The sequence below is a fragment of the Anolis carolinensis genome, chromosome 2 (genome assembly GCF_035594765.1).
Source record: "Anolis carolinensis isolate JA03-04 chromosome 2, rAnoCar3.1.pri, whole genome shotgun sequence".
Lineage (NCBI taxonomy): Eukaryota > Metazoa > Chordata > Lepidosauria > Squamata > Dactyloidae > Anolis > Anolis carolinensis.
The window spans coordinates 129,065,582-129,093,036 of NC_085842.1; the positions used below are offsets into that span (position 1 = coordinate 129,065,582).

A 27,455-nucleotide genomic window follows, 5' to 3' on the forward strand; every position below is an offset into this window, starting at 1 on the left:
GGCTGCAGAGCACCAATAACCATACGCAGAGACCAGAATCTATCTAATATCTTTATTAAAGAAATATATAAAGTCAATAAAAACAAGTGAAGAATATAGTTCAGAAGCAGACCTTTCAGATGAGGTCAAATATAGTCCAGGAATAAATTGTCCAATATAAGATATTAAAGTCCAAAGTTATAATCCAATAACCGAAACACACACTTTGCCAAGCAATAGTGTGGGGAGAAGACAAGGTCCTTTAGTCCATTGAAACTTGACAACTAGGCTGGAAAACAAACTTGATACTTGGCTAGAACAAGACTTGAAACGAGGCAACAAGAGGCAAAACAAGGTCCGTGGCAAACGCGAAACAAGGCAGGCTTGAACTTGATCTGGGAAACAAGGAACTGGAGTCCACACACGATCTCACTCCTCGAGCTGACGAATTGACTCCGCAAGGTTCCCCTTGCGGCAAAACACCTATATAGGATCTTGTTTTCCCGCCAAGGAACACTTTCCCTGGAGAACAAGAAGTGAAACCCAAACTGTGTCCAGATGCATGACTCCTTAGAATTTCCCAAGGGAAGCAGGCTTAATCAGCTAATTGTCTGACAGCGATTCTGAGAGACCAGCGATTAGCCTCCCTCGCCCCTCTATCTCTATTATAATTGTCCTTTCGGGAAAACGGGGGAGAATTCTGCCCAAGGCTTGTTTGGCTGGATTCTTGAGGACAAACATCAACATCCTGCAGGTGAGGAGACTGAGGAGGCTCCGGCTCTGGCTGAACCGGCAAAAATCCCATGTTTTCCTCTTCGTCTGTCACAATAGTACTAGGAACAGGACTACAAGGCCTCACAGTCATCACAGTGAGGAAGTTCTTCCTGATGTTCAGGTGGAATCTCCTTTCCTGTAGTTTGAAGCCATTGTTCCGTGTCCTAGTCTGCAGGGCAGCAGAAAACAAGCTTGCTCCCTCCTCCCTATGACTTCCCTTCACGTATTTGTACATGGCTATCATGTCTCCTCTCAGCCTTCTCTTCTGCAGGCTAAACATGCCAAGCTCTTTAAGCCGCTCCTCATAGGGCTTGTTCTCCAGACCCTTAATCATTTTAGTCGCCCTCCTCTGGACGCTTTCCAGCTTGTCAACATCTCCCTTCAACTGTGGTGCCCAGAATTGGACGCAGTATTCCAGGTCTGGTCTGACCAAGGCAGAATAGAGGGGGAGCATGACTTTCTTAAAAATAATAACTAGTTGGGAGGCAAAGGTTAAAACTCTCCTACCCATAAGATTCCAGGCCTGACCTAGATTGTTAACTTATGGATAAGCATGAAAGGGACCACAGAAAGTAACGTTCAGCATTGTGTTATGCCTTTTAAGAGAGCACATAGTTTCACCTGATCTGGACAGATGATTATGATCATCTCAAGAAATTAGTGACCTCCCTGTGATGTGCTAACTGGGGGCACATCTACACTGAGCACTTAATATGGACTGAAACTGGCAAAATATGGGTTGAAACCCACATAGAAGGAAGTGGTTTCACTGCGCAGTTGACTACATTGCACCACAGAGACTGCCCTCAAACTGGGTCTAGAATCTGCTTTATCTGTGGCTTCACAGTTGTGCTGAATGCAGTTTTTTTTTCAAATTCTCATGGAAATGTGCATATACGGATCAGTGGAGTGCTTCAAGTGTCCACACAGTGATTCACATTTTGTAATTGTTTTCACCATGCAATGTGGTTCACACTAGAGTACACTGGTGCACATTAAGGGTTCTAGTTCTAAGTATCTCTCATCTCTGATTAAAGATTTTATAGTCTAAAATACATACGACATGATCGCAGTATGTATTGTCTAACCACCACACTGTCAAGCTGCCTTGAATCCACGTTAAATGGTCAGTATAGATGTGTCCCAGGTAACCTGATGGTTGCCCTGATGCCTGTTGGTAGTTCTGGTTCCAGGCTCACGCCCCACTTCTGCTCCCACAGTAACAGGAGTGATGGAGAAGGGAGTTTGGGATCTGACCTGGGACATGAGCAACCTGCGAAGGATCCACTGGTGCCACAACTAAAAGGAATGAAAGTCCCATGTACTCAATAAGGTTGTTGATAAGGCTGAGAGATCTTGTTCTTCTCTCTTTATGCCTGCCATATCTTTAGGGGTTTCTTTCCTGGATCCTGCGCAAATATGAAAAAACACAGAAGGTCATGGCCCATATTATTAAATGGCAGTGATGGGAACACACACACTTTGGCATGTCTGTGTTCACATTCATGCCACTTTAGTCATTCGGGTGTGACAATCTGCAGTTGGCGGAATTCGCAAATTCAGAGCTCATGGATCTGGCGGTGCCACTGTCTTTAGAGTCCAGGCCCAGCTGGCATCTGGCAGAGCAGTCCAGCTGTACTAAAGAAGTGGCCTCACCAAATACCCTAAGGAGCCGTGGTGGCGCAATGGGTTAAACCCTTGTGTGGGCTGAACTGCTGACCTGAAGGTTGCCGGTTCAAATCCATGAGGTGGGGTGAGCTCCCACCTGTCAGCTCTAGCATGTGGGGACACAAGAAAAGCCTTCCAGCTAACATTCTGGCGCCTGCTGGGCAACATCTCTGTAGACAGCCAATTTCCTCACACACCAGAAGCAACTTGCAGTATGATTTGAAATTGCTTCCGACATGATAAAAACAACAACAACAACCTAATCCGCTTTGTGTGGGGCAATGATGGAAAATACAACCACTTGGGACCTAATCAAAAAAGAAAATGGAGTGTAGATAAATATAATAATAATACAACACATAAATGGGCCAGCAGCAACAGGGGAGGGATCTGCCTCTTCTTTCCTGGGACAGACTACAAATGAATGTTCCTCAGGAACTCGTACATCCTGGTTTCGCTGCAGTATTAAAGACTGAGCCCAACAAATGCCCTTAAAATAAGCAGCAGCTTTCTTTGCAATTTAATGCTGAATATATCAAAGAGAGCTGTGCATCTTTCTCCACATTTAAAATAAACCCTCTCCCTGTCCTGTCAAAAACATATGCATACTTCTTGAACTGCTGGACTTAAGCATAAGGTATGATTTAATCTGGCTCAAGAGTTTCTGACAGGGAGAATCTCATTGAAAGGCTTGCAAATCCCCAATACAGATTAATTCTTTAAAAATATTGCAGATGTTCCTTAAATATCAACAGAGGTTGGCACAATTGCAATTTAGAATAATGCACCTTCCTTTGATTCTTGGAATTAATAAGCAATAGTTCAACATTGTGGCATTTCACTCAGCTCTCAGTTATTCTGGTACCTGTTACAGAAAGTGACAGAATGTAGAAAGGTTTCTAAATCTGGATATAAGCTACTTTAGGGTCACAGTAAGTCAGAAATGACTTCAAGGCATACAGCAAATAATTCTGGTTCAAGCCACCAAATTGTCCATAGCTGCGTTGGAACCAATATTTGAAATATTGAAAGATGTGAAAGGGCATCACAAATTGGGATTCTTTTGTAGGAAAAATGAGCTCTAGACCTCCAGTCTTCAAGACTCTTCTTTGACATGGCTACCCACACAGGAAGGCTATTTGGCAAAGAATGCTTCTGGGCATGTGCAGAAGGCCTGCTTCTCAAGAGGCATCACTCATGCGGGGAGCACAGGTCCAGCTATGAAGACGTGGAACTCAAGCAGATCTGGACTCATAAAGAAACACAGCAACTATTTCAGACATGGTTTGCTTTTCTGCTTTTTAACAACACTTGTAACTTCTGGTCTGATCTTGGAAGCTAAACAGGGCCAGCGCTGGTTAGTTCTTTGAAAGAAGATTATCAATGTATCCTGGGTGCTGTGGGATCTATTTCAGAGGAAATTGCTGGCAAAGGCACTTCTGAGTCTTCTTTGCCTAAGAAACCCCTATGATATTAAAAGTGTTTCCATAAATTGGCAGGTGACTTGAAAGTACACACTCTCACAACTTGATTTCTGGATTAAAGAATCTTTTTCTGCCCCACCTGAGTTTGCCTTCCAACTCTGGCATCTTTCGTTATGCGGCCATCTCGGGGTGCCCCTGGTGGCGCAATGGGTTCAATCTGCTGACCGACAGGTCGGCGGATCGAATCTGGGAGTGGGTGAGCTCCCTCTGTCAGCTCCAACTCCCCATCCTCCCACAAGGATGGTAAAAACATCCTTGCAGATTTATTTGTTTATCGTTTCAAAAGTGAACTGGGGGGGGGTACAGTTGTAATGTATTTAAAAACAAAATTTAAAAAACTTGGCATTAGACTAAATGTCCTTTGACCAGTAGCTGGTCACTTGGAGTGCCTCTGGTGTTGCTCTAAGAAGGTCCTCCATTGTGCAAGTAGCAGGGCTCAGACTGCATTGTAATAGGTGGCCTGTGGTTTGCTCTTCTCCACACTCCCATGTTGTGGACTCCACTTTGTGGCCCCATTTTTTAAGGTCGGCTCTGCATCTGGTGGTGCCAGAGTGCAGTCTGTTCAGCTCCTTCCACGTCACCCAGTCTTCTGTGTGCCCAGGAGGAAGTCTCTCGTTTGTTATCAGCCATGGCCTGAGGTTCTGGGTTTTAGCCTGCCACTTTTGGACTCTTGCTTGCTGGGGTGTTCCTGCCAGTATCTCTGTAGAAGCGACGTGCACCATGCAGAACAGCTGAAACCACAACTCCCAGGATTCTACAGCCTTGAGCCAAAGCAGTTAAAGTGGTGTCAAGTCGCATTAATTCCACCGTGGAGGCGCATCCTCGGCCTCCTCCCCTTCCTGCCCTCCCTTCTCCTCACTGAATCTTCCACAAGGCAAGGGCCCTCCCTTCTTTCCCTTCCCCCTCCTCCTCTCCAGCCTCATTAGTGAAAAGACCAGCGGGTCGCAGAGAGGAGAGGCTCGTCCCGCCAAGCCCGGGTCCCTTCCCTGCACCTCGCCTTCTCTGAAAGGGGAGCATGGGGGAGGCAGGCGCGGGAAGGTGCTGCTGGGATCGGGCCAGTTCCCCCGTGGGGCGGAGGTGGGGGCGGCCTTTCCGGCAGGAGGGGCTGGGACTGCAGTGCGCGCCGCCGCCGCCGCCGCCAGCCTCCTCCGCCTCCGCCTCCGCCTCCTCCTTCGAGCCACGGATCCCGCTCTCCCTGGCTGCAGGCCTTTCCTGCCCACTGATTGGCTCGCGCGGAGAGAGGCCTGAATCAGCGGCTCCGGCGGGCGGGGAGGGGGAGGGGGAGCGGGGAGGCCTGCAGGGAAAGGAGATTGGGGGTTCACGGAGGGAGGGGAGGGAGGCCGCAAGGTGCCTCATCCGCACGCATGGACACTCTCTTCCTTGCACGACTTCGTAATTTTGCAGCCCATTGCAATCTTTAAGGAATGCCCCCCCCCCCCCCCCCCCCGGACACACTATCCAACCAGGGAGCCGCGGTGGCGCAAGGGGTTAACCCAGTCCTGGGCCAACTTGGGCCCTTCCTCCAGGTGTTCTGGACTTCAGCTCCCGCCATTCCTAACAGCCTCCGGCCCCTTCCTTTCCCCCCTCCGCCGCCAAGAGAAATTGGACTAGCCCCCACCTTGGCCACATTCCGGAAGATCTGTAAGCCTGGCTATTTCATTGTGCGTTTCACTGATTCGGCATAAATTGAGGATTGTCCCCTCACCTCCACTTATACACAGCTGCTGCACTTTTTCTGGTCCATTTCAGTAGAGGTTACAAGAAACTGCACATATACAGTAGAGTCTCACTTATCCAACGTTCTGGATTATCCAACGCATTTTTGTAGTCAATGTTTTCAATACATCGTGATATTTTGGTGCTAAATTCATAAATACAGTAATTACTATGTAGCATTACTGCATATTGAACTACTTTTTTGTGCCAAATTTGTTGTATAACATGATGTTTTGGTGCTTAATTTGTAAAATCATAACCTAATTGGATGTTTAATGGACTTTTTCTTGATCTCTCCTTATTATCCAACATATTCGCTTATCCAACGTTCTGCCGGCCCATTTATGTTGGATAAGTGAGACTCTACTGTATAATGTTTGCTTTGCCTCCGATTTTGAATACGCTCACTGCGCCTGGCTATTAGTTATTGGTTCTGAGTATGTTTTGACTGTATTTTATAAGCTCTATGATTTTGTATGTTCCATATGTTTTAAATGGATTTATATTGTATTTTATTGTGTATTGCTGGGTTTGGTCCCCATGTGAGCCGCCCGAGTCCCTTTAGGGAGATGGGGCAGGATACAAGAATAAAGTTATTATTTTTATTATTATTCGAATCTGCGAGATGGGGTGAGCACCCGTCTATCAGCTCTAGGTTGCGAGGACATGAGAAAAGCTTTCCAGCTAACACATTCCGGCATCTCCTGGGCAATGTCTCTGTAGACGGCTAATTTTCTCACAACAGAAGTGACTTGTAGTCGCTTCTGACATGATAAAAAATGTTTCCAACCACCCCCACCCCAATCCAGTCCTGGAGGGTTTTGCCCCCTGCCTCGGCCCTCTCCTCTTCAGCTCCATCAGGATTCCAGAGCATTGAGCCATTGCAGGTCACGTGGCACCAAACAGCATTCCTCCTACAGTGTAGATGCCTCCCCTGGTCCCTCTCCCTCTCCTGCCCACCTGGGAGGAATTCAGGGCACAGTTCCCTGGAAGTGGGAAAGCCATGGTCCCTGGGCAACTTATCTTCCCCCAGGACCTGGCACCAATATCTCACTATTTCTGTGGATGAGGAATATGTGGATTTGCCTACAAGTTTCTAAATGCTGCCCATAGAGTCCTCCTGCAAATGTATTTATCGTGTTAGAAGTGAATGGAGAATACAGTTATATGTATTTAAAAAAACCACAAAGTTAAAAGCCTGGCATTATACTAAATTTCCTTTGACCAGAAGGTGGCCACTTCAAGTGCCTCTGGTGCCGCTGTAAGGAGGTCCTCGGTTGTGGATGTGGCAGGGCCCAAACTGCAGACTCCTGCAAATAACATCACTCTTTACTGCCTATAGTCCAGGGCTAGAGACAACGTGGGCCTCCATATCTCCTGTTCCAGTGTGCCTTTGAATGATGGTTTCAGTCCCAGATCAGGTTTGCCCAGCCCTAATTTATTGATTTGGTTTTCAGCACTTTACCCTAGCCCTGGCCATATAGTCTGTGTTTTTGCACAAGTCTAGCCCTGCCCTTTCAAATATGATCATGCCCACCATTTCCTGGTTACTGGTTGTTGATGTTGGCTGATGCATTTTATGATGTTTTTACTGCTTGTTTTAATTGTTTTAATTAGATGGTTTATATGTTATAATGTTTTAATTGTGTTTGCTTGTAATCTTTGTTTATGCTGGGCTTGGTCCCCATGTAAGCTGCCTGAGTCCCTTCGGGGAGATGGTGGCAGGATATAAAAATAAAGTTTATCATCATCATCATCATCATCATCTCCTAGCAATGGTGAGGGATGCTGGGGGATGCAGTCTCAGCACATCTGGCGGTCTGCACCATTCCTGCCACTGCTTTCAAGCCTGCCCCAATTGGAGCATCAGTGTCCCAAGAGGTGGTTTCTCCCAACAGAGCAATTTCAATTCACAAAGAAATTGCCACTCTCCCTTAGGAAGGAGGAACCATTCCTGGCAGAGCAAAGAAGCTGCTGCCTGGCCCCTGTTCTCTCTCAGGTGGCGAAGTTGAAAAACAGCTGGGTAGCAAGGGCAGTGGCTGGGCGCCCAGCCTTTTTTCAGCACTCTGGCCAGCTCCTCAGTCAACCTGAGAGAGGGTTACTTTTGCAAAGCCGCCTTAGCTTTGCAGGCCAATGTTTGTCATCCAAAACACCCGGGTGACACTTGACTCACAGCTGCTGGGCTGGCATTTTTAGGCAGCGAAAGTGAAAAGACACCGGCCAGGAAGCCCTTCAGGAGGAACTGGCCAAGCCACACAGACAGAGCAATGGAGCTCCATCCCTGAATAAAGAGCCTCTGCAGGATAAACATATGCAGGGCCCTGATGCGCCGGCATTTCACAGGCGGCAAGAGCCGCCTTTCAACACAACACATGGCACGTCTGTTGATTTCCCCTAACACTGTTGGTAATTTATTAGCTGTAATCATTTCTATAGCACCTTCAGGGGGCAAATGCCTTGCCTTTCTCGTCATCTCTGTACCAGTCCTGTGAGACAAGCCAATGTTTCTCTTATTTTACAGTTGATGAATGAAAATGGTGAGAAAGTTTCAACACAAAACAAGCCACCCAGTTTTCCCAGGTTCAATGTAAAAAAAAACAACTCCTAGTTGCAGCACAAATGATTTGCATGCAGAACCTAGCTGATGAGGCTTTTGATAACTCAAAATGAAAGCTACTGGATAGTAGGAGAAGGAAAGACCTTGAACTGTTACCACTTTCAGTACAATCATCCCTCCAAATCTGCAGACATAACTTTTGTGAATTTGATTATTCACGGATTTGATTAATATGTTCTCTAGGAATCTCACGGTCCTATACCTATGGAGAATATACAAATTGATAATGAAGTGTTCTCTCATGTTTTTTTTAAAAAAATGCATTTTATTTATGTTTTCCACTTTCAAGGGGGTTCTGTGCTCCAAATGCCCACAAAAGTGGAAGGCTTACTGTAAATTGCTAGTAAACTAGATAGACTAATCTGCTAGGGATGGGGAGAGTAAGAGAGGGAAACTGCAGTTCCCAGCATTACTCACCATCCACTATGTTAGCTTGGCTTGAGGGGAGCCATAGTCCAACATCATCAGGATGAGATACTTTCATCACATTATTATAAGAGTTGGGATTCGCCATCATGTTTGAAACTGTTATGGGCAACATGGAAATGGGCAACATGGGCTGGGACTATGATACTTGAGAGGAGAGTTGAACTCTAATGCCATCTCAACCCTGAAAGGCAGTTTTGAAGGTACTAGATAAGATTCTTGAGTTCAAAGACATATAACTAAAGAGCAAAGTCAAAATAATCCATGCCATAGTTTTTCCAGTTTTCATGTATGACCGTGAAAGCTGTTTAATATTGTAATTGGTTTAATTAAGATCATCAGGGGCTGGTGTGATTTATATGCTTTTATGATTTTAACCTGAATTGGTTTTTAATATTAATGAGGTTAATACTGTTTTAATATTTCCATATTTGTATGTGTGTGTGTGTATGCAGTATATATAATTGTTTCAACATTACAACATCTTGCTTACACTTAGTTTCCTTTGGTGCTTATATTTATACACACTTCATTTCTATTTAACATTGCTTTTATCTGCACCTTCTCTTTTTATACACCCTTCTCTTTAAAAAAAGGGGGAAAGGGGGGAAGATAGGTGTATATTTGTATATTTTAAGTTGTATTGTAATGCTTTTCATTGTGAGCTGTTCTAAGTCTCTGTATGGAGAGAAAAAGCCAGCTATAAATAAACATAATAATAACTATATTTTAATATGTACTTTTTGTATGTTTTAATTGTATTGTTCTTTTAAATTGTATTGGTCCCAATCTTGGTGGGAAACTGGGATACAAATAAATATAATCATATTAATAATAAAGCTGGACAGTGAAGAAATATGACAGGAAGAAAATCCACTCATTTGAATGTGATGCTGGAGAAGAGTTCTATGGATACTGTAAGCTGCCAAAAAGACAAATAAATGGGCCCAAGAGCAAATCAAGCCTGAACTCTCACTAGAAGCCAAGATGACTACATGAAACTGTCATATTTTGGACATAGCATGGGATGACATGAGTCACTGGAAAAGACAATAATGCTCAGCAAAGTGGAAGGCAGTATGTATGACAAGAGGAAGCCTGCATTACAGATGGATTGATTCAATCAAGGAAGCCACAGTCCTCAGTGTGCAAGACCTGAGCAAGCCTGTTCACATGGTCTCTTGGAGGTTTCTTGGGGTTACCATAAGACAAAGCTGGTTTGATGGCAAGTAATAGCATAATGTAATTTGCTCCTTGGAGCTAAACAAGAAGATGAATAATGTGACAACTGTATGCTTTTATATAAAGCAAATAACAGTTGAAATGGGGAAACAGCAAGAGGAGAAAATCCAGTAAACTCTCTTCTCCCAAGATCATGGTTCAAATCTGAACCCTGACCATCACCTCTTCCACTGTGGCTAGTAGTTTCACTTTAGAAAAAAGGAAAAACCTTGCTTGAACATCTCCCCGATATATCTAGTCTTGCCTCTACATTTGAATTTATCTATATATTTATATAAGCATAACATGGGAAAGGATTACAGTTCAGTAGGGAAGGCCATGTTTTGCTCCCAAGAAGTCCAGTCATTCACATCTAGGTGTGGAGCTGGGAAAGGCACTTGTATGCTGCTGCCACAATACATCGATTTCTAATTCAGTATACCATTCCTTAGCATTGTCATTTTCCCTATTTACTTGTTTGAGTTCATATTCTTTAAAGACAGGGTGGATGTTAATAAAACACACATTCTACAGATCCTTTACACCTGTGAATCCTTTGGGTTTGTGGCCACAAATATAAAGCAGTAACTCAAATACAATGCAAAGCAAAGCCCTCGGCAGTTTCTTTTGCTACAGACTAAGACAAAACAACTGCACAAACAGCTCTGGGGCTCCAACTCCCGTGGCAAAGCAGAGCAGCAAACTTTTGAGCTAAATTCATACAGAGTTCTCCTTGTCTTAAATTTCTGAAGTCACTAGGGCCTTTGACTAGCCAAAGGGAACAACAATATGTAATATGCAAAATGATCAACACAGAAATCTGGTTCTGGGAATGTTACCAATATACTACTGAATACAATTAAGTGTCATCCCTATGTTAACATTTATAACATTTTCTCCACTCTTCACATAAACACAGGTGTGTGGAAATAGTAGGGACAAGAGGGTGAGCCACACAATTTGGCCTCCAGTGTGTGTCTAAACACATTCCATGCCTATACATCATCATTACCTGGGTTAAGCTCCCGTAAGACCAACAGAACAAAATAAATTCCCAAAAGATGCTCAAGCAGCAGAAACAAAAGCTACTTCAACACTATTTGGTTCACTGGGAGGAAGAAATTGAAGGTAGCAGCAAGTTGCACCATTAGAGATCTTGGCACTGAATGATTTTATTGCCACTAGGCCTAACCAACAAGATACCATAGAAATCTGTCCTTCCCAGATGGGCAACACTTGTTTACCTTGGCATGCCAATACAGATGATCTTCAGACGGGAATTTGACTCTCTTCCTGTGTTACTCTGTACCTCGGCAAGCTGGCTATTTAACCCTTCAGAGTTAAATGTTATTGCTACTTTGCTGATACATCTCTATCTCCATTCTTAAATCCCAATTAACCCTAGTTTCTGGCAGGGTGGTGGGAAGAGTCACCCGCCTGTAAGTTTTATCATTAAAAAAATAAACTCCAATATTTTATGTCTCCAGCGAGGAGAAGCTTTTACTTTTGCAAACTGTATCGATTTAATCCTAGAGGCAACTGGCAGCAGTCCCAGGAGCTTAATCAATACAGCAGGGCCCTACAGCGTCTCACTGCAACACAGCTCCCTTCTCCCCGCTCCTTCCCCCTCCGCCTCCCTGAAATGCTTCTCAGTCTGAGCCCAGGTCTTAAAAGGACCACAGAGAGAGGGTCACATTGTTACATGAGCAAATCAACCCAGAAGCCCCATCGACACGAACAAATGCCACAAGCAGGCCTGTAGCCAGGATTTTGATTCGGGGGTCGGGGTGGGATTTTGGTTCGCGGGGGGGGGGGGGGGCTGGGTCTGGGTGAGAGAGGATCTACCCTAGCAAACCTTTTGTATCATTATCCCAATACCCCCATGCATATGGGATATATTGAGCATTGTGATCAGATCATGATATGAATAAACATAACAGTTTAAATAATAAATGTAAGGCCTTCTCGCAGACCACCCTGAGAATTTCGGGGGGGGGGGCGCGCTGAAGCCCCCGGCTATATGCCTGGCCACACGGAAGACACTGGAAATGACAAAATCACAGAGATTGTGACTTTTTACCATGGTTGCTAAATGGCATCTTCATGGCCAGAGTTAGCTATCTTTAAGTAACAGGGACTTGGAGACAAGTAGGAAAGGCTCAGTTCTTACCTTCTGAATTCAGGGATCTCTCATCCTATGTGGCATGTGGAGGGGAAAGAGCCCAAGTGGCCAGAAAAAAGGAATGAAGTTGTTTGACTCAAGTCTAAACAGTCACAGTTGTTGATGTTGTGTAACTTTAAGTCATTTGCAACCCTATTCTTGGGAAGATTTCTTTCGAGCTGGTTTGCCATTGCTTTCCTCTGAGGTCAAGAGAGTGTGACTTGCCCAAGGCTACCCAGTGAGTTTCCATGCCTTAGTGAATATTGGAACCCACATCTCCTAATGTTCAAACCTCTACACTAGGCTGAGTATAAAATATGTTTGTCACAGGCTGAATATAAAATATCCTTCAATTCCCCACTACAAAAGGAGCATCAAATCACTCTTCTCTTGAAAATGGTAGCACAACTGTAGGAGGCACAGATTTACAGACAGTAGAAACATCAGTAGCTATCAGGCCAAAGAACCTGAGAGGAATCACCATTCTCCTCAGGCTGTCCTTAAAACCCCAGCTTGTTGGAAGCTGGAAGAGAAACCACAGACAATGTAAGATTCCATTACTGTGGTTTTGTAATAGGTTTCCTCTGTAGAATGGATTATTTTTGCTCCTAGTGGACCAATGATTCATATTTATCCTGCTCTGAAGCAACGCTGGGCTATAAGCAGAGCTTGGGGAAGTCACCTTTTTGGAATACAATTCCCAGCTTCTCAGACATGTAGCCCAAAAAGTAAATTTTAGGCTTAAAATGTCTCCTTCCCATGCTCTGTGAATTTCAGAATAAGGACAATACAGAAAGAACACCAAACTAAGATGTATTCTCATCTGATGTCTCAGCAGAACCCCCTAAGTTTTTTTTTTACTCCTGGCAGTAATTTTTCCGTTTCACTCCCTCCTGAGAAAAGCAGAGTGCCAAAATATGCAGCACTAGTTCCATATTTTTCCTTATCCCTTCTCTACACAAATCCTGCTGAAACTGACAGTTTTGAACCCCATGGCAGCAACTGGGCAATGATTCAATTCTCTCCATAGAAACTGTTTCCGGAGAGGGATGGGAGCCAAGAACAAGGTGGTCCTCTGAACTGCACCACTGAATATAGAAGGAGCTGGAGTGGTGGCACTTCTCTGGGCCACCTCTTTCCAATACACCCTCTACTCTTCCCTGAAAAAAGTGAGAGCCAGACATTGTTCACAGAGAAAATAAGCCACATGTCAAACATATGGAAAGGGCCCAGCAGGATACAGTGCCTGCCATAGGATTGGTTATATTGTCATGAAAACTGGACAGGCTACCCGCTCCCATTCAGCTAGGTGCCACTCTATTTATTGGATCAATTTATGTTTCACACATTTCTGTTGAACTTTGAGGAGAAAGCCCTCAATGTGACTAATCATAAAAATATTTAAAGTAATACAACCATGAATAATTTTAAGCAGGGTCCAGTCATATAATCTGTAGATAATTCAAGCAGTGACAGGGCTCAAGTGACCCATCACACCATATGCCCATGTTTCTTTTTAAAAAGAGTGGGATGCAGGGCTCCCAGTTTCCCCAGGTGTCTCTTTCACTTCTCAGCATCAGAGCTAGACCGCAGTGGAACTGGTGAAGAAGGAAGGAGATTGGTTTAATGCAGGGGTGGGAAATGTGTGACATTCTTGCAGTTAGTGATGAGGATAAAGAGGCTGCAGTACAAAAGGATTCTGAGGGTCACATGCCCCCCTTCTCTGGCTTAATTGCTAAGAGTTTGAATTTTCTTAGATATTTCTCCACACACACGCAACATTTCAAAATATGGAGATCTGTTTTTACTACAGCCACTGTAGTACAAATAGGGGAGAGGTGAGATGGGTAAAACATTAGATTATTACTTCGTTAAGTGCGTCCTTGAAGAAAACCACATCCCTGCGTCCGACTATATGTTCATTCTCATCAGCTCTTGCCAATATAACTCCCAACAGCCTGGCTGAGATGGGATGTTGTTCACCCGACAAACCCCAGTCCCTGTAGGATATGTGAGTAGTGGATGGAGGAATTGTGGTGGCATTGTACCCTTTCCCTGGGACTCTGTCAGCAGTAAACTTGTGCACACAATCACAGCAAATGCACATAAAGGCAATCAGAATAACCCAAGTGCCTTTCCTTGCTTTGTTTTCTCTAACCCTGCAGTCCCTGAGACTTCTTGGCTAAGCAAAGAGAGTGTAGCAGCCAGCTCCCCACACAGATTATTCAGCACATGAGCAAGCAGGATTGGGAACATGGCAGACACACTGTTCCAGCCAAGGCATTACTGCAATTGCACTGCTTCGGGCAGAAGATTGGCTCAGCAGTGTTTGCAGCAACCCAATTCCAGCAGCAGAGAATTCATCAGAGGCACTGGGAAACCAAATGATCTTCTCTCAGCTTTTCTGAATCTCAGCTTCCCCAGTCCCATGAGCTTGGATCTTACATACACACACACATTGCCTTCAATGCATACACTCACATTAACAAAACTAACAGCTCCCTCATCTTTCAGATCCTTCTGTCCTTTCATTTCATTCCTGGCTTCCAAGGCTACTGAGCTTTCCTCATGGCCTTGGGTTTGGAATTCATTTTCTGGAACCTTGTTCCTTTGATTCAAGGTGGACAATCTTTGCTGATATGTTGATAGGGCTACGTGGGGCCTTTGGGATAATTCCACACACACCCCCCCCCAATACACATGCGCCCGCGCACACACACGTTCCGTTATTATTAGTTTAGACTTCTGCAAAAGCAATCTAGAGAAAGGGAGAGAGGAAGTGGTGACAGGGGAGAGAGAGGGGGGAGAAGAAAAACACTCAGCTTTGGTTCTTTCCCAGCTCACTACCAGCATGTGGCTCACATAATTCCTAGAAAATGTGGCCTACAATAGAGAAAATGTTACCCATCTCTAATTTAATTGATACAATCCCAGATTTAAATATATATTTAGAAAGAATATAGTAGCCCATGGTCTCAGTTCTGCTCTCACTTGAAATGTGGGAGCCCACAACATCTTTGTTCTCTGACCCTGCAATGTCTCAATGCCTAGAAGAGAAGTGCTGTGCTCTCCTCCCCTGCTTTTGCTCTGTTGTTCACCACCGCTGTATCTCTGGCTGCTGGCCTGAGTTGCCAAGGCCGGCTTCCTTCCCTTCCCTCTTCCCTGTGCCTCCTTATTCTTCTGTGTAGTACTAGATACAGGGAGAGAGGGTGAGTCACTGTACTGTGCCTTTACGCTACAGTGAAAGCCCTTTTGCCCTGTATGGGTAAACAGTCACCATAAGCAGGCAAAAAGCAAACTCAGTCCCCGCTACTTCTCCCAGGATTATTTTACTGAGCTTCAGAGTTAGTTCAAGCTGCTCCTGATTCCTGCCACTTACAACAGCTTTTGTTCACCCACTGGCACTGAAATGCAGACGTTTTGGGGTGTGGTGGAACAAACTCAAAGCAATACTGCACTGGGAGGATCACATGCCTGTTTCTGAGATGCAGCTGTATTCAGGAAAAAGGGAAGGACAGCTGCTAATCTCCTATGCAGTACTGCTGTTAAAAATCAGGAAGCAAAGCAAGGGCATATTCACAAGTGATGCCCCAGAATGACTTTTAGTCCGTACTGAGGCTGCCTTTGAATGCTAGGAATATGAAATTGAAAAGTGAAAGGAAAAAGAAAAAAAATATTTTAAAACTGAATGTATATTCTGTTCAATGTAAATTGTATCTTCAAAGTGCAAAGCCAGATAATTCAGAGACTGAGTTAAGCATCACATTTTTGAAAAGAGACAAAGCATCCTATGTGCAAACAGAAAGTCAGAGGTTGTTTATTCATTCCCAGCCCTGGAGGAAAGAAAGTACCCAGAAGCATTGAGCTGACCCAGGCTTTTTATCCAAAGCCAAAAAAGTCTTTTTACATGTCCTTTTCTGAAGGAAGACACAGGTGTGACCCCATTTGGCAGAGAACAGTGTAGGCCAGCATCCCTCACAAAATGTCAAAACAGTGTTGCCCCGTACAGCTGACCCACAGATTGCTCTGGGCTCCCATCAGGCATCAGAAAGAAGACTCTGGGTAAGGCCAAACATCTCTACAAGATGCTCACTGAGAGGACTGGCACTCTACCTCACAGCCTGCAGAGGCCACTGGGACATGGGCCCTTGAGGATGAAGAGGGGACAGCTGGCTCATCCAAGAAAAAAGAGGCTAATTTCTCCCAGAGAAAGCTGGCGGATGGGGGGAAGTGAAAGAAAGGAAAAAGAAAAAAAACCCTGGGAAAATAGGGAGGGGGAAGAGAAAGGGAAAGGAGGAGAAATAGGAGCTGAACAAGAAAGAGAAAAATGGGGGAACAGTAGCCGAAGCCACCAAGAGGAGGGGAGCCTAGCTGAGGCTGCAGCTCCTGCTGTTCATGAGTGGCACCTACAAGTCTCTCCTCCTCTCATTAATTTCACTATCACATGAGCTGCAGCCTAGATTCCTCTATGATGAAATATTCAGCTCAGAGGAGCCCAACTGAGATCAAAGCTGTTCGTTTACAGCATGACCCTGGGGAGAGCGACACAGTCACTACTGCTGGGATAAACCAGAGGCCAGGCACCTCTACAGCTCTGTGACAAGAAACCCACAGAGCCACTAAAAGATTGGGGGGGGGGGGGAGAGTAGGGATGTGGAGAATGTGGAGCGCCAGGCCTCATTTCCTCAGACCTGCCAGTCACAAGGTCTGGCATGGGGGTAAGATAAATAGAAGTAAGATAGCAACAGGTTCTAGCATCCAGGAAAGAACTGCACCCAGAGCCGGCCCAACATAGAGGCCAATGTAAGCGCCCGCCCTTATACATGAGGCCAATTTATACATGAGTATATACGGTAGGCTTACAAAACCTGCAGGTGCAGGGATGATTCTCTCTAGGGAACAGAAACACAATTGCAAACTACTTTGGACAATTGGGTTGAAGTATATATAGCAGGGATAAACCTTTCCATTACGCTACCCCCATAAAAGTTCTAATGATGTAGGAGGATGCATTCTCTTCCAGTGGCAGGGATCTTGCATATTTTAACAGTTGGGCAGAAAAGAGAATGTCGGCAAAGGGGCTTGACATGCAAGGGCCCCTTTTGCATCTGCCCATCCCATGATCAGGGCAGGCAGAGTCTGCCCTTCCTGAGTGACCCTTCTGGCTGCTATTTCATACCATTGTCTTTTAGAATGGATTCTAGATCAGTGCTGCAGAATTGCAGTACTTCAAAGCCATTGCAGTTCCCCATCTACTCAGAGACTACAAAAAGAGATGGGAGGAGGGAAAAGCCTTACAATCTTTCTGCTTCTCATCTTGACAAGCCTTTGAAATGACCAATTACAACATTTTCCATGTTTCTGATTCCCTTCCTTCAGTGTCATATTGAGTGTAATGTTATCTTGGCTCCACTCTACATTCTTGAAAATTAGAGCCTCTGCCATGGTTAGTGGAGAGAAAGATACTTCACTGTATATTGTACAGTAAAATATACCTGATCAGTCTGAAACAGAGAACTTGTGTAAATAGATACTATCGCTGCTTTCTGAATATGGGTTGGAAGTACATACTAAATCCCTGAAAACTTAAGACAAAAGGAATTTACAATATTTAAGGTGATGACAAAGAAACTACTTGAAACTGCAAGCATATTTGAGATAGGGACATGATTTCCCATGTTCTAATAAATAATGGTAGACTGGTATGTGGTACTTTCTAGTGCAAGTCTGCCTCCTCCATATTTTCCATTCAAAGGAAACACCAGAATTGGAAACACTCAGTTTTGAAAATGAAACAAAGGATCCAACGGATACCATAACAGTCACCATCACTGTGTCTGTTTTTGTTTTTCATCCCAAAGCACATCTGATGAACATAGTTTAAAAAAAAAATAGGATTTGGGAAGTACTCTTCCCTAAGCATCATATCCCATTATTTAATAGATTGGATCAGTGACAGTTAAAGTGGAATCATAGTGCTATAACTGACCAGTGTGAAAGGTCCCATAAATAGGTAAAAATGAACCAACCTCTTCTTCATAATAAACACTATTAAAGGTGACATTATATCAAAGCACCAGAAGAATATTTTCTCTCTTAGCTTTCTTTGGCTATGACTAATTTGCTTAGTTTTTAAAACTCTCCATCACCTTGTTCCAGATTTTTTTTAAATGCCACTTTGCTCTCTTTCCTGCTCTTTCTACTATGGGGTTCTGCTACTGGTTTTCTTTGCATTCTTCTTTTACAGCTGCCATATTTCTCCCTATGCCTTCTAGAGATATTTCCTTGATATCATTGTGCAACAACATCTACAGTCAGCAAAGTAAGTCCTTCACACCTTATTTTTTTTCCTGCCAAGGACCTAATGGCTATACGAAGGTTAAATTGCAGCAAGCTTCTCCTTAGAACCCAACTGTCTTGTTCTTCTTTCCCAGTTCATAATCAGAATTTTCATATGCTTTTGTCATTGTGATGATAATGGTGGTGATGATGGTGATGAATGACAATTTCCATAACCCCTCAAAGAGCATGGATATGGGGCAAGGGGGTTGGGTCAGAGTCCAAAAAGAACTTTTCCAAGTTTTGATCTGTAGGCCATTCATAAGGGAGAAGGTCTTACCTGCAGTGTTGTGAGAATGAATGCCCATAAAACTTGGGATTGGTAGAGCATAAAATATATTTCCTAGTGGTCGCTTGGCTCACACACAGTTCAGACAACGAAACCAAATTAATGAGCAGTTACTCCTAAAAGCCACACAACACAAACACTGCCAATTGTTGCTGATAAACATTTCTAGTGGTCAATAATGATGGCTAAGAATGGATGGGGAAAATCTGAATGTCGGAAACCAAGACAACAGATCAAATTATGGTAATTTATTTCTGAGGCACGTTCCTCTCCTAATTCATTGGTACAGAAAGGAAAACAATTCATTGGACACTCCTCTTCCTCTTGTTGCATAAATTTGGAAAATGTAGGGTACGAATAGGCACTTGTGGTCCTCCAGAAGTTGTTGTTGGATTGAAATTCCTTGCATTCCTCACCATTGGCTATCTTTGCTGCAGCTGACAGAAATTTTGCAGTCAAACAAGCTGAGCTGGCCACTCCTGGTTAGTTTACAGGGAAGAAGCCCAGGACCACCTTCTTTCCTTGCAAATTGTCTCAGGAGCTAGATTTGATTTAGAAATCCCAGCAACACTGGAGCAACACATCACTGAGAGAACAAGAACTGCTGCACAGCAAATGTAAGACTAAAAAACTCTGGGGGTTGGCAGAGGGAAAGAACCAAGGAGTCCTGGATTTCAAGCCCCTACTCTGCCTGCTGAAGCTCATTCTAGTGGCACTGACTCCAGGATTCCAAATTCTCACCTCATTCTATCTATCTCATTTTCTTTAAAGCATACTTCTAATACTGGGGTTATGATTTAAAAGAGTCTACTCACAGCTTATGTTTTCCAGTCTGTAAACCCAGCCACCTAAGATGATTTGCTCGCTGGGGGAAAATTGCACTCACTCCCATTCCATGTAGATAAATTGGACCAGATGGACTACTATATCTCAACACTGCTGGAAGGACAGTATCCTCCACAACACATGCAGGTAATCAGCTGACATTAGAGATGTGGGGCACACAGTATGGCACACACAGCTCTGACCATCACCTTGCCACTTTTTCCTGCCTCCACCGAGTGTCTGTCATTTAAGATTTCTACCTCATTCTCATAATGGCAGGATGAACCTTGATATCATCCTCCCTCCATCTAAAAATTGACAAGTATAGCATACATGTTCTGGTCTAATATTAAAAGCAGACCTCTACAATTCAGTTTTTGCAATAAAGCTAACGGTCCCCGGTCCCCTCTCTCTTACAGTCCATTCCCAGTTCTTTGTTGCAAGCAAAATGAGAATACATTTTAAATCATATGTTTTTGGAATCAGGTAACCACAGAACCACTCCTAAATAATTTCCTTCAGAAAAACGGAAACTTCTTAAGCCTACCAATTGCATGTTTCCTCTGAGGAAGGAGAAAGAATGAGGAAAAGGATTTGATTTGTCTTTATAGACAAATCAAATGATTGTCCACTAGATTGTTTTGTACTAGGTCTATTTCTGTTGGCTTGCTGCCTCAAAAAACCCTTTATTTCTGCAGAAATATTGGTCAAAATCTTATTATTATTACTGAGTAGTATAAACCTACTGGATCAGTTGGATTTATCTATATGTTGACTCACCATTCAACAATGGTTTCAACAGGTCTGCTGTACTAAAGACTAATAGAATTGCAGCCATTATATTCAGAAATGTTAACAATGGCATCAGAAGATGGATAGCTATGTGTGACCAGAAGCTTGTGTGATACAATGTTTGTTACATTCAGAGTTGACACGTGTGTGTGTGTGTGTGTGTGTGTGTGTGTGTGTGTAGAAACCCAAAGAAGGAAACAGATCACCACAGCAAATTCAGAGGCTGCTGGTTCCATTTATGTTATTGTTTGCTTCTGTCTCCAGAACAAAGATCCAATGAGCAATGGTCAAGAGAATGTAAATCAATTAGCAGAAGCAATGACTAGTACTTCTTGTCCAGACTTCTGCTACCTCAGATATGGACCTCTTATTGGGAAAACTATTGCTTCTCTGGCCTCATCAGTTTCAAGGAATTGTGGCATAGGATCCACCTCTTTGCTACCATGCCTAAAAATGATTCACAAATGATTAATGATCTAGTATTTTCCCAGCACCTACATTTGTCATCAGATTTGAGGGGACATTCAACAAAGCCATGGGCGACATGCCAATTCTCAAAAGGGTTGTGAGAAATGGGAATCCACAGTATTATAAGTCAGGAGATCAGAAAGAAAGAACTAGCAATGCTCCACAGATTCCCAAATCACACAGACCCACAGGGCAATAACAGGAAGTCAACATCCTATAACACAGCAGCCCTCTTACAGGTATCAAAGCCAGGCCTGTGATAACCGTAAAGTTAAAAATTCAAAAGTAGGAATCATGTCAATGTTCACTTTACCTTAACACTGGAAATGGCTGTATTTCGCTTGCATACAATTTAAATATTTACCCAAAGCAAAGTCTTTGACCCCCTCCCCAAGTCTTTTCCCAAGTAGTAAAGAGATGATCTTGCAGGATGGTATTTCAAGTGTCTTGTCTGAAATAAGAAGCCAGCAGGAAAGGACAAGAAGATGGGTACAGGTGGGACTTTTGTCAAGGGCATATCCACTTGGGGAGTCAGTATGGGTGCAAGCCAGGAGCGTTCATTCAGAGCTCGCTTGCCCACCCACAAGGCAGACAATGAAAGCAGCTTCAGATGTCACACTGATGCAGAGCGAACAGGAAGCACAAATGCCTCATGTTCCTCTCTTGCCTGAAATAAAATGTTTTATCCTCCTAGTTTAGGCGATGTCCAGGCTGACTAGAAAGAGAGAGGTGCAGATGGATATGAATTGGACCCTTCCTCTTCCTTCCTCATCTGTGTCTGAGGCTGCTCTGAGAATCATGGGCAGTTCATGGGTAGCATAGCCACCCACATAAGAGAAGGCAGGCACTGCTGTCTTGCAACACCAGTACACCCCGTTGTGCAAAGCCACTACTGCATTTTGACACCGCTACTTGTGCCTGCTGTTTTGAGTAAGATGTCAGGAGAAAAATGCCAGACCACAAGGCATAAGGGAAATGTCTGAGAAAACATACCCAAAGAAATGATTAATTTTATCACCCACTTCCACAATAAGTCAAAGCTGAGCTGAGAGACAAATTAATGGAGTGCAAGGGTTAGGAGAAGGGAATATTCACACAAAGATGGGATCAGGTGGAAAAAGATCCTTCTGCCATCTTGCTCAAATCTGCCATGATAGCAAAAGCAAGGTCCACACAACCAGATTGTAATATTAGAATCCAGGTGATATCTATCCTTGTGACCTTCCCCAGATAAATCCTTTCTACGTTTGCAGCTTTAGATGCAGGTAATTCTATGCCTTAGCCACAAAAAGGGAAAAAAGTTACTACAGTATCTTGTTACCCTGATTTTCAAAACACTGTTGATGAGAAACAACCCTTGATAAAGTGTCCTTTGGATGTAATATTCTAGCCTGCTTATTTCTATACAGTACTGATGTGAAGAGGATCCAGTACTCTTAAGGTGGTTGAATATTTGGATTGTGCCAAATCCTTTATCATACTAGTGCAAATATGGGTTTATGCTATATAAAAAGGTTTCCTGGGGCAATCTCCTGGTAGAGGGTTGTTATCAACATGCCTTCAAACCAACTCTGAATTACAATGACCCTATCTTAGTTTTTTCTTGGCAAGATTTCTTTAGAGGAGGCTTTCATTGCCTTCCTCTGAGACTGAGAGAGTGTGACTTGCCCATGGTCATCTAGTGGGTTTCCATGGCTGACAATTGATTTGGACCCTGGTCTCCTAGAGTCCTAGCCCAACACTCAATCTACTGCACTATGATAGTACTCAGAGTGAGATCTACCCATTTCCCCTCCCTTTCTCCTCCAGAGATCAATGCCTGCAATATAACTCTGTGTGCAACCAGCAGGAGCAGGTACACTTCAGAGCAGGTGCCTGCAGAGCAAGCAGTTCCAGATGATTCAAGCAAATGTGTCGAACAATAGACAGCAGGTGGAAGTGATTAAGCTAAACTGTGATCAGCTTCCTGATACCAAATGCCTTTCCCCACTTCCCCCTTCAAATGATCAACTGTCTTTCCTCTCTTAAATATGCATCAAGTCACTAACTTCAGAAGAGGCATATTTAGAAGACAGAAGAAGTTGGAGAAGAGGAGAGTATGCCCAGGAATCACTTCAGCATAAGAAATTTTAGCTCCACTCTCAAGCACAGGAGGCTTCTGTGACTGGCCTTGGAGTGGTGAGGAAAGGCACTCTTTAAATGCTCAGGGGCATGCTGATGACTTCAGAAATTCTAAGTCCATAGCAACTACAAAAGAGGTTGATCAACCACAGCAGGGTGCATCTAAGCAGGTTTCTGCAAAAAAGAAAAAAGAAAGAAACCCAGAACAAGCATACAACAAAAAATGTGTGGGGAAGAAATACCATTCTGGCAAAAGTGTTGTTTTGAGTACAGAAACAATGGCATTCACAGAAGTAGAGGTAATTGTATACTGCACATCATATTCTACACTTCAGATATGAAGGAATCTAGTTTCACTGTTGTGCAATGCACAGTAAATCCATTTGTTGTACAAAGGATTCAGAAATCAAGAGCTTCTACTTTAGGGAATGACTTAATTTTCTAGATTTTGGACATAATGCAGTTGAGCATCTGTTTTCCAGAATTCCAAAACCTGAAATGCTCCAGAATCCAAAATCGTCCCACGTGGGTGGCTTTCCTTTGCTTTCTGATGGGTCAATGCACACTGACGTTGGTTCATGGACAAAATGATTAAGTTATTGTGTATAAAATTACCTTCATGCATATACAAATACAAAGGTGTATGTATATGAAACATGAATAAATTTTGCATTTAGACCTGGGTCCTATCTCCATCTCATGATGTCCATGCATAAGAGATAAGGGATACTTAACCTATACACTTGTAAAGAAGGGCTGGCGCAATAAGTAGAATGTGGAAGTACACTTGGCAGTTTTAATTTTTTGATTTGTGATTTTGGTATTATTTTGTTGTCTAAGTCATGCTAGCAAGAGTTATTCTACTCTCCCTTTGGCTTCTGACTCAATGCTCATTCCCTTTTGGATCTTAAACATGCCTCTAGCTTTGGTATCTGCAATATTCATCCCCTGCTTTTTCAAAACAAAAAGAGGGACAGGAGACAACAGCATGGCAAACCCCACAATAATGTTCGATTCTTACTAAAACCTCCGATTTATTATTTACCCACTGGATTTGGTTCTAGTGTTTCACATTACAGGTCTTCTCACAGAGACTGAGAAGTAAGAAGGGCAGATTTTCATCTGACTGCTAAATAATCCTGGGTGTGACTTGGAGGCCAAAATGCAATCCTGGGGAATGGGGGTGGGTGGGAAGAGAAGCTGGAATATGCCCAATATATTTACCCCTGACAAACGATTAGGGAGTGGAGTAGAGCCAGTATTCTCAATGGAGAAAATTCTCTCTCCAGAGGATCAATGACAGAATGAGCCGCTCTGGACCAAGGCCGGTCACCTGGTTGGCACACAATCAAATTTCTGGCAGGTTTAACTTTGGCAACTTCAATATGGAAATGTATAGAGGGTTGAAATGTTTCTCAAGAAAAAAAGATGAGGTGGAGGGGAGGGCTCCTTTTGTCATCTGCAAATTTAAAACTGAGTCTGGGGGAAACCCCCCCCCAAAAGAAAACCCTTCTAGAATGACCAGACAATAAGCCTTTTCACATTGTGTAGAAACCCCATGGCGCAAGCTGGTAGCAGGCCTGACCCCTTATAAGCCCCTCCCCCCCACTCAGGTTCTCCCCCTCCCCATAAAAGCAGTGCTGGGCTCCTTGTTGTTGTGTACCTTAAAGCTATTTTTGACTTACAGCAACTCTATCCCAGGATTTTCTTGGCAAGATTTGTGCCAGGGGATGCTTTTTCCTTTCCTTTGAGGCTGGGAGTGTGTGATTTGCCCAAGGCCACCCAGTGGGTTTCCATGGCCAAGCCACTACACCACAGTGGCTCTTCACACAGGCTGAAATAATCTTTACTAATGAATTTTTCAAAGACATACTATGTTAGTCTGGAATATCAGTAGGCAAAGGGGTCTTAAGATAAGCTGCGAGAAAGAAGTTGGTAGCATAAGCTTTCATGGACTAAACCTACTTTTTCAGCCACATGAAGAAATGAATCCTCTCAGTGAGTTAGGGGAGTCCTTCCAGTCTCTACAAGATTCCTTTCCATAATTCATTTTTGTCAGGCCCCTTTTTAAAAGCTCTTTAAAAACGTCTATCTTTTCACCTGCCTCAATATTACCATGGGAAACCTGGACACAAAATGATTTCTGAAAAACTTAAATATCCTTCAAAAGCAAAGAAAAAAATCAATTTCATAAATCTGTAGAGGTAACAGCTGGCCCTCCATATCCTCAGATTCTGCATCCATAGATTCCATCCACAGCTTAAACAACAACAGTCAAACCAAATGCCAATGGATACCAAGGGCTGCTGTATTACAGAAGGAACTGCTTTTGTGGGGCTTAGGGATGCAGAATTTAGTGAAAGTGGGGAAATGCAAATAAAATAATCATTATTTCTTTTTCTTGAGAGAACACTACTTTAGGACTCTCTAGGTCCTTTAGGGCACCTCTTTGGTCAATTTCCAGTGGAAGTTACGGTAATAATAAAAATATCTTAGGAGGACCTGATAGAACAGAGAAATCCACAAAAGTTAAATCCACAAATCTGCATATCCCCTAGATCAGGTTTCATATCCTCCAACATTTCATAGATGAAAACCATGACTTTGCAGCTAAGTGACATCAGTGTGGTCAAGATGGTGAGAGTTATGAATGAGGATGAACACAGTTTGCTTTTGCCTGAACTTATTGGGAAAGACATAATCCTCTCTTTCTTTCTTTTGTTAAGTTAATGGATTCCAAATTACTTATATACTTTTGAACTCTGTTGCAATTGAAGGAAGATGAGGACTGTAAGGGACTAATAATGACTGCCACCAATTTGTAAGGGACTAAGAACATCTAACACCAATTTGTAAAGATCTAAGAACGACTGAGGTTCTTTCAGGCAGGGGGAATCTTTTTATCCCACCGCTGCCACCAATTTTGTAAAGATACAGCCACCAAAGACTCAGAGAAGAGACCTTTTTCTTTTTTTCTTTCTTCTTCTTCACTTTAGATGGTAGTGTAACTTAGTTTATAATATATGCGATAGAGGCTTAGATGTTGGAGGAACAATAACAAGTTTATTCAGGCACAGAGCTTAGTGGTTACAATTCTCACTTAGAGGCACTTTTATTAACAGTTACAGTCAGGCCTGTAGCGAGGGGGGGGGTTAGGGGTTCAACCCCCCCCCCCCCGAAATTTTTCAAGTTATAAAAAAAATCTCGTTTACTCATGAATTTTAACTGGTTAACCAAATCCCCATGCTAAGTCTATGAGATGCAAAACATTAAGAGTCCCTCCAGGCACTATCTCAAGCAGATATTGACAGGTTTGTAGTGGGGAGGGGTATGTGCTAGGGGTTCAACCCCCCCCCCCAAAATTTTCAAAACCCCTCCCGAAATTTTTTTCTGGCTACAGCCCTGGTTACAGTATTAGAGTGAGGTGAGTCAAACTCCCTAAAGTGTCACTTCTTTAACTTAAAGTAGTCAGAACTTCATCCTCTGCCACTTTTAAACCATAGTCACCCCTGTGATATACGATCACAGACTCTCTGTTCCTTACTAGGACACAGACTACATAAAATAAGTCACCAAACTTATTTTAATCTGACTCAAAATGAACAATTGAGTCTCCCTTGATCCCCTTAACCTAGGATCAGTCTTCCCTGTGCCTCATCAGAGCTCAGACTGAAACCCTTTTTTTAAACTCTGCACTTCTTCAACAAAATGGCAGTTGGCTCTGCCTACTTCTCCATGGCAACCAGTCTCTGAGTGCAGAGAAGCAATAACTGCAATACTCACCCTTTTAAAACACAAACACACAGTTAAACATAACATCTGCAAACCAAAAATTTATACTTCATTACAATGACAAAGGGGGAAAGTGAAAGGAAGGGACAGCAACTGAGACATTTTAAAGGTAGCTGGAAAAGTAGAGGATTAAATGGGACTGTCCCTGCCAAATTGGGGCAGTTGGGAGGGCATGATATTTACTTATGGGAGGAAGTTTTCAACTGGAAGCATCCAGAGCCCTCTTCTATTACTTGTATATAATTCGTTTTGAAACCTATTCAACAACGTGCCCATAAGCAGTTTCCACCCCCTCTTTACTCCAGTTCTGAATTTTAATAAACTCTACTTTTGATCCTACTTTTGATAATATTGCCCTCATTTTGCCATACTGCTTTTATCTTATTGATATATTGAGCCTTGGCCACTAGGGTTGTCCATATCGTCGTAAAAATTGTCATACCGTTATAATTTCGTTATGTTCCCGTTTTTTGACACGAGTATTGAAACGTTTTCCCTGGGCGCTACTGGCAATGTAATACGATCCATCGTTGGCCCATTCTGTAATTGTGTCTTAAAATGTTTGTTAATTTTTTTCCTTCCAATTTTTTTTAAAAAATATTATATATATATATATATATATATATATATATATATATATATATATAGTTACTGCAACCTAACATGAACGGGAGCCTAGCGCAGCCTAACATGGCTCCCGCTCCCTGCCAATCAGAGTCTTCCACGATGGCTAAAAAAGGTGGGGGCTAGCGTCCTCCCGTCGACGTGTAGAATCGCTATAAA

At 43.2% G+C, this 27,455-nt stretch overlaps 1 protein-coding gene and 1 long non-coding RNA gene across 15 annotated transcripts in view; one reads left to right on the top strand and one right to left on the bottom strand.

Moving 5' to 3' along the window:
• The window catches only part of cacna1a (calcium voltage-gated channel subunit alpha1 A), a 389,802-nt gene that overhangs the window by 232,721 nt on the left and 129,626 nt on the right, over nucleotides 1-27,455 (bottom strand). The window lies entirely within an intron of this gene.
• The window catches only part of LOC107983270 (uncharacterized), a 37,821-nt gene continuing 29,457 nt past the window's right edge, over nucleotides 19,092-27,455 (top strand). Inside the window, exons 1-2 of the long non-coding RNA XR_010003870.1 lie at nucleotides 19,092-19,291; nucleotides 19,506-19,646. This is a non-coding gene — a long non-coding RNA (uncharacterized LOC107983270). The remainder of the gene's footprint in view (nucleotides 19,292-19,505; nucleotides 19,647-27,455) is intronic.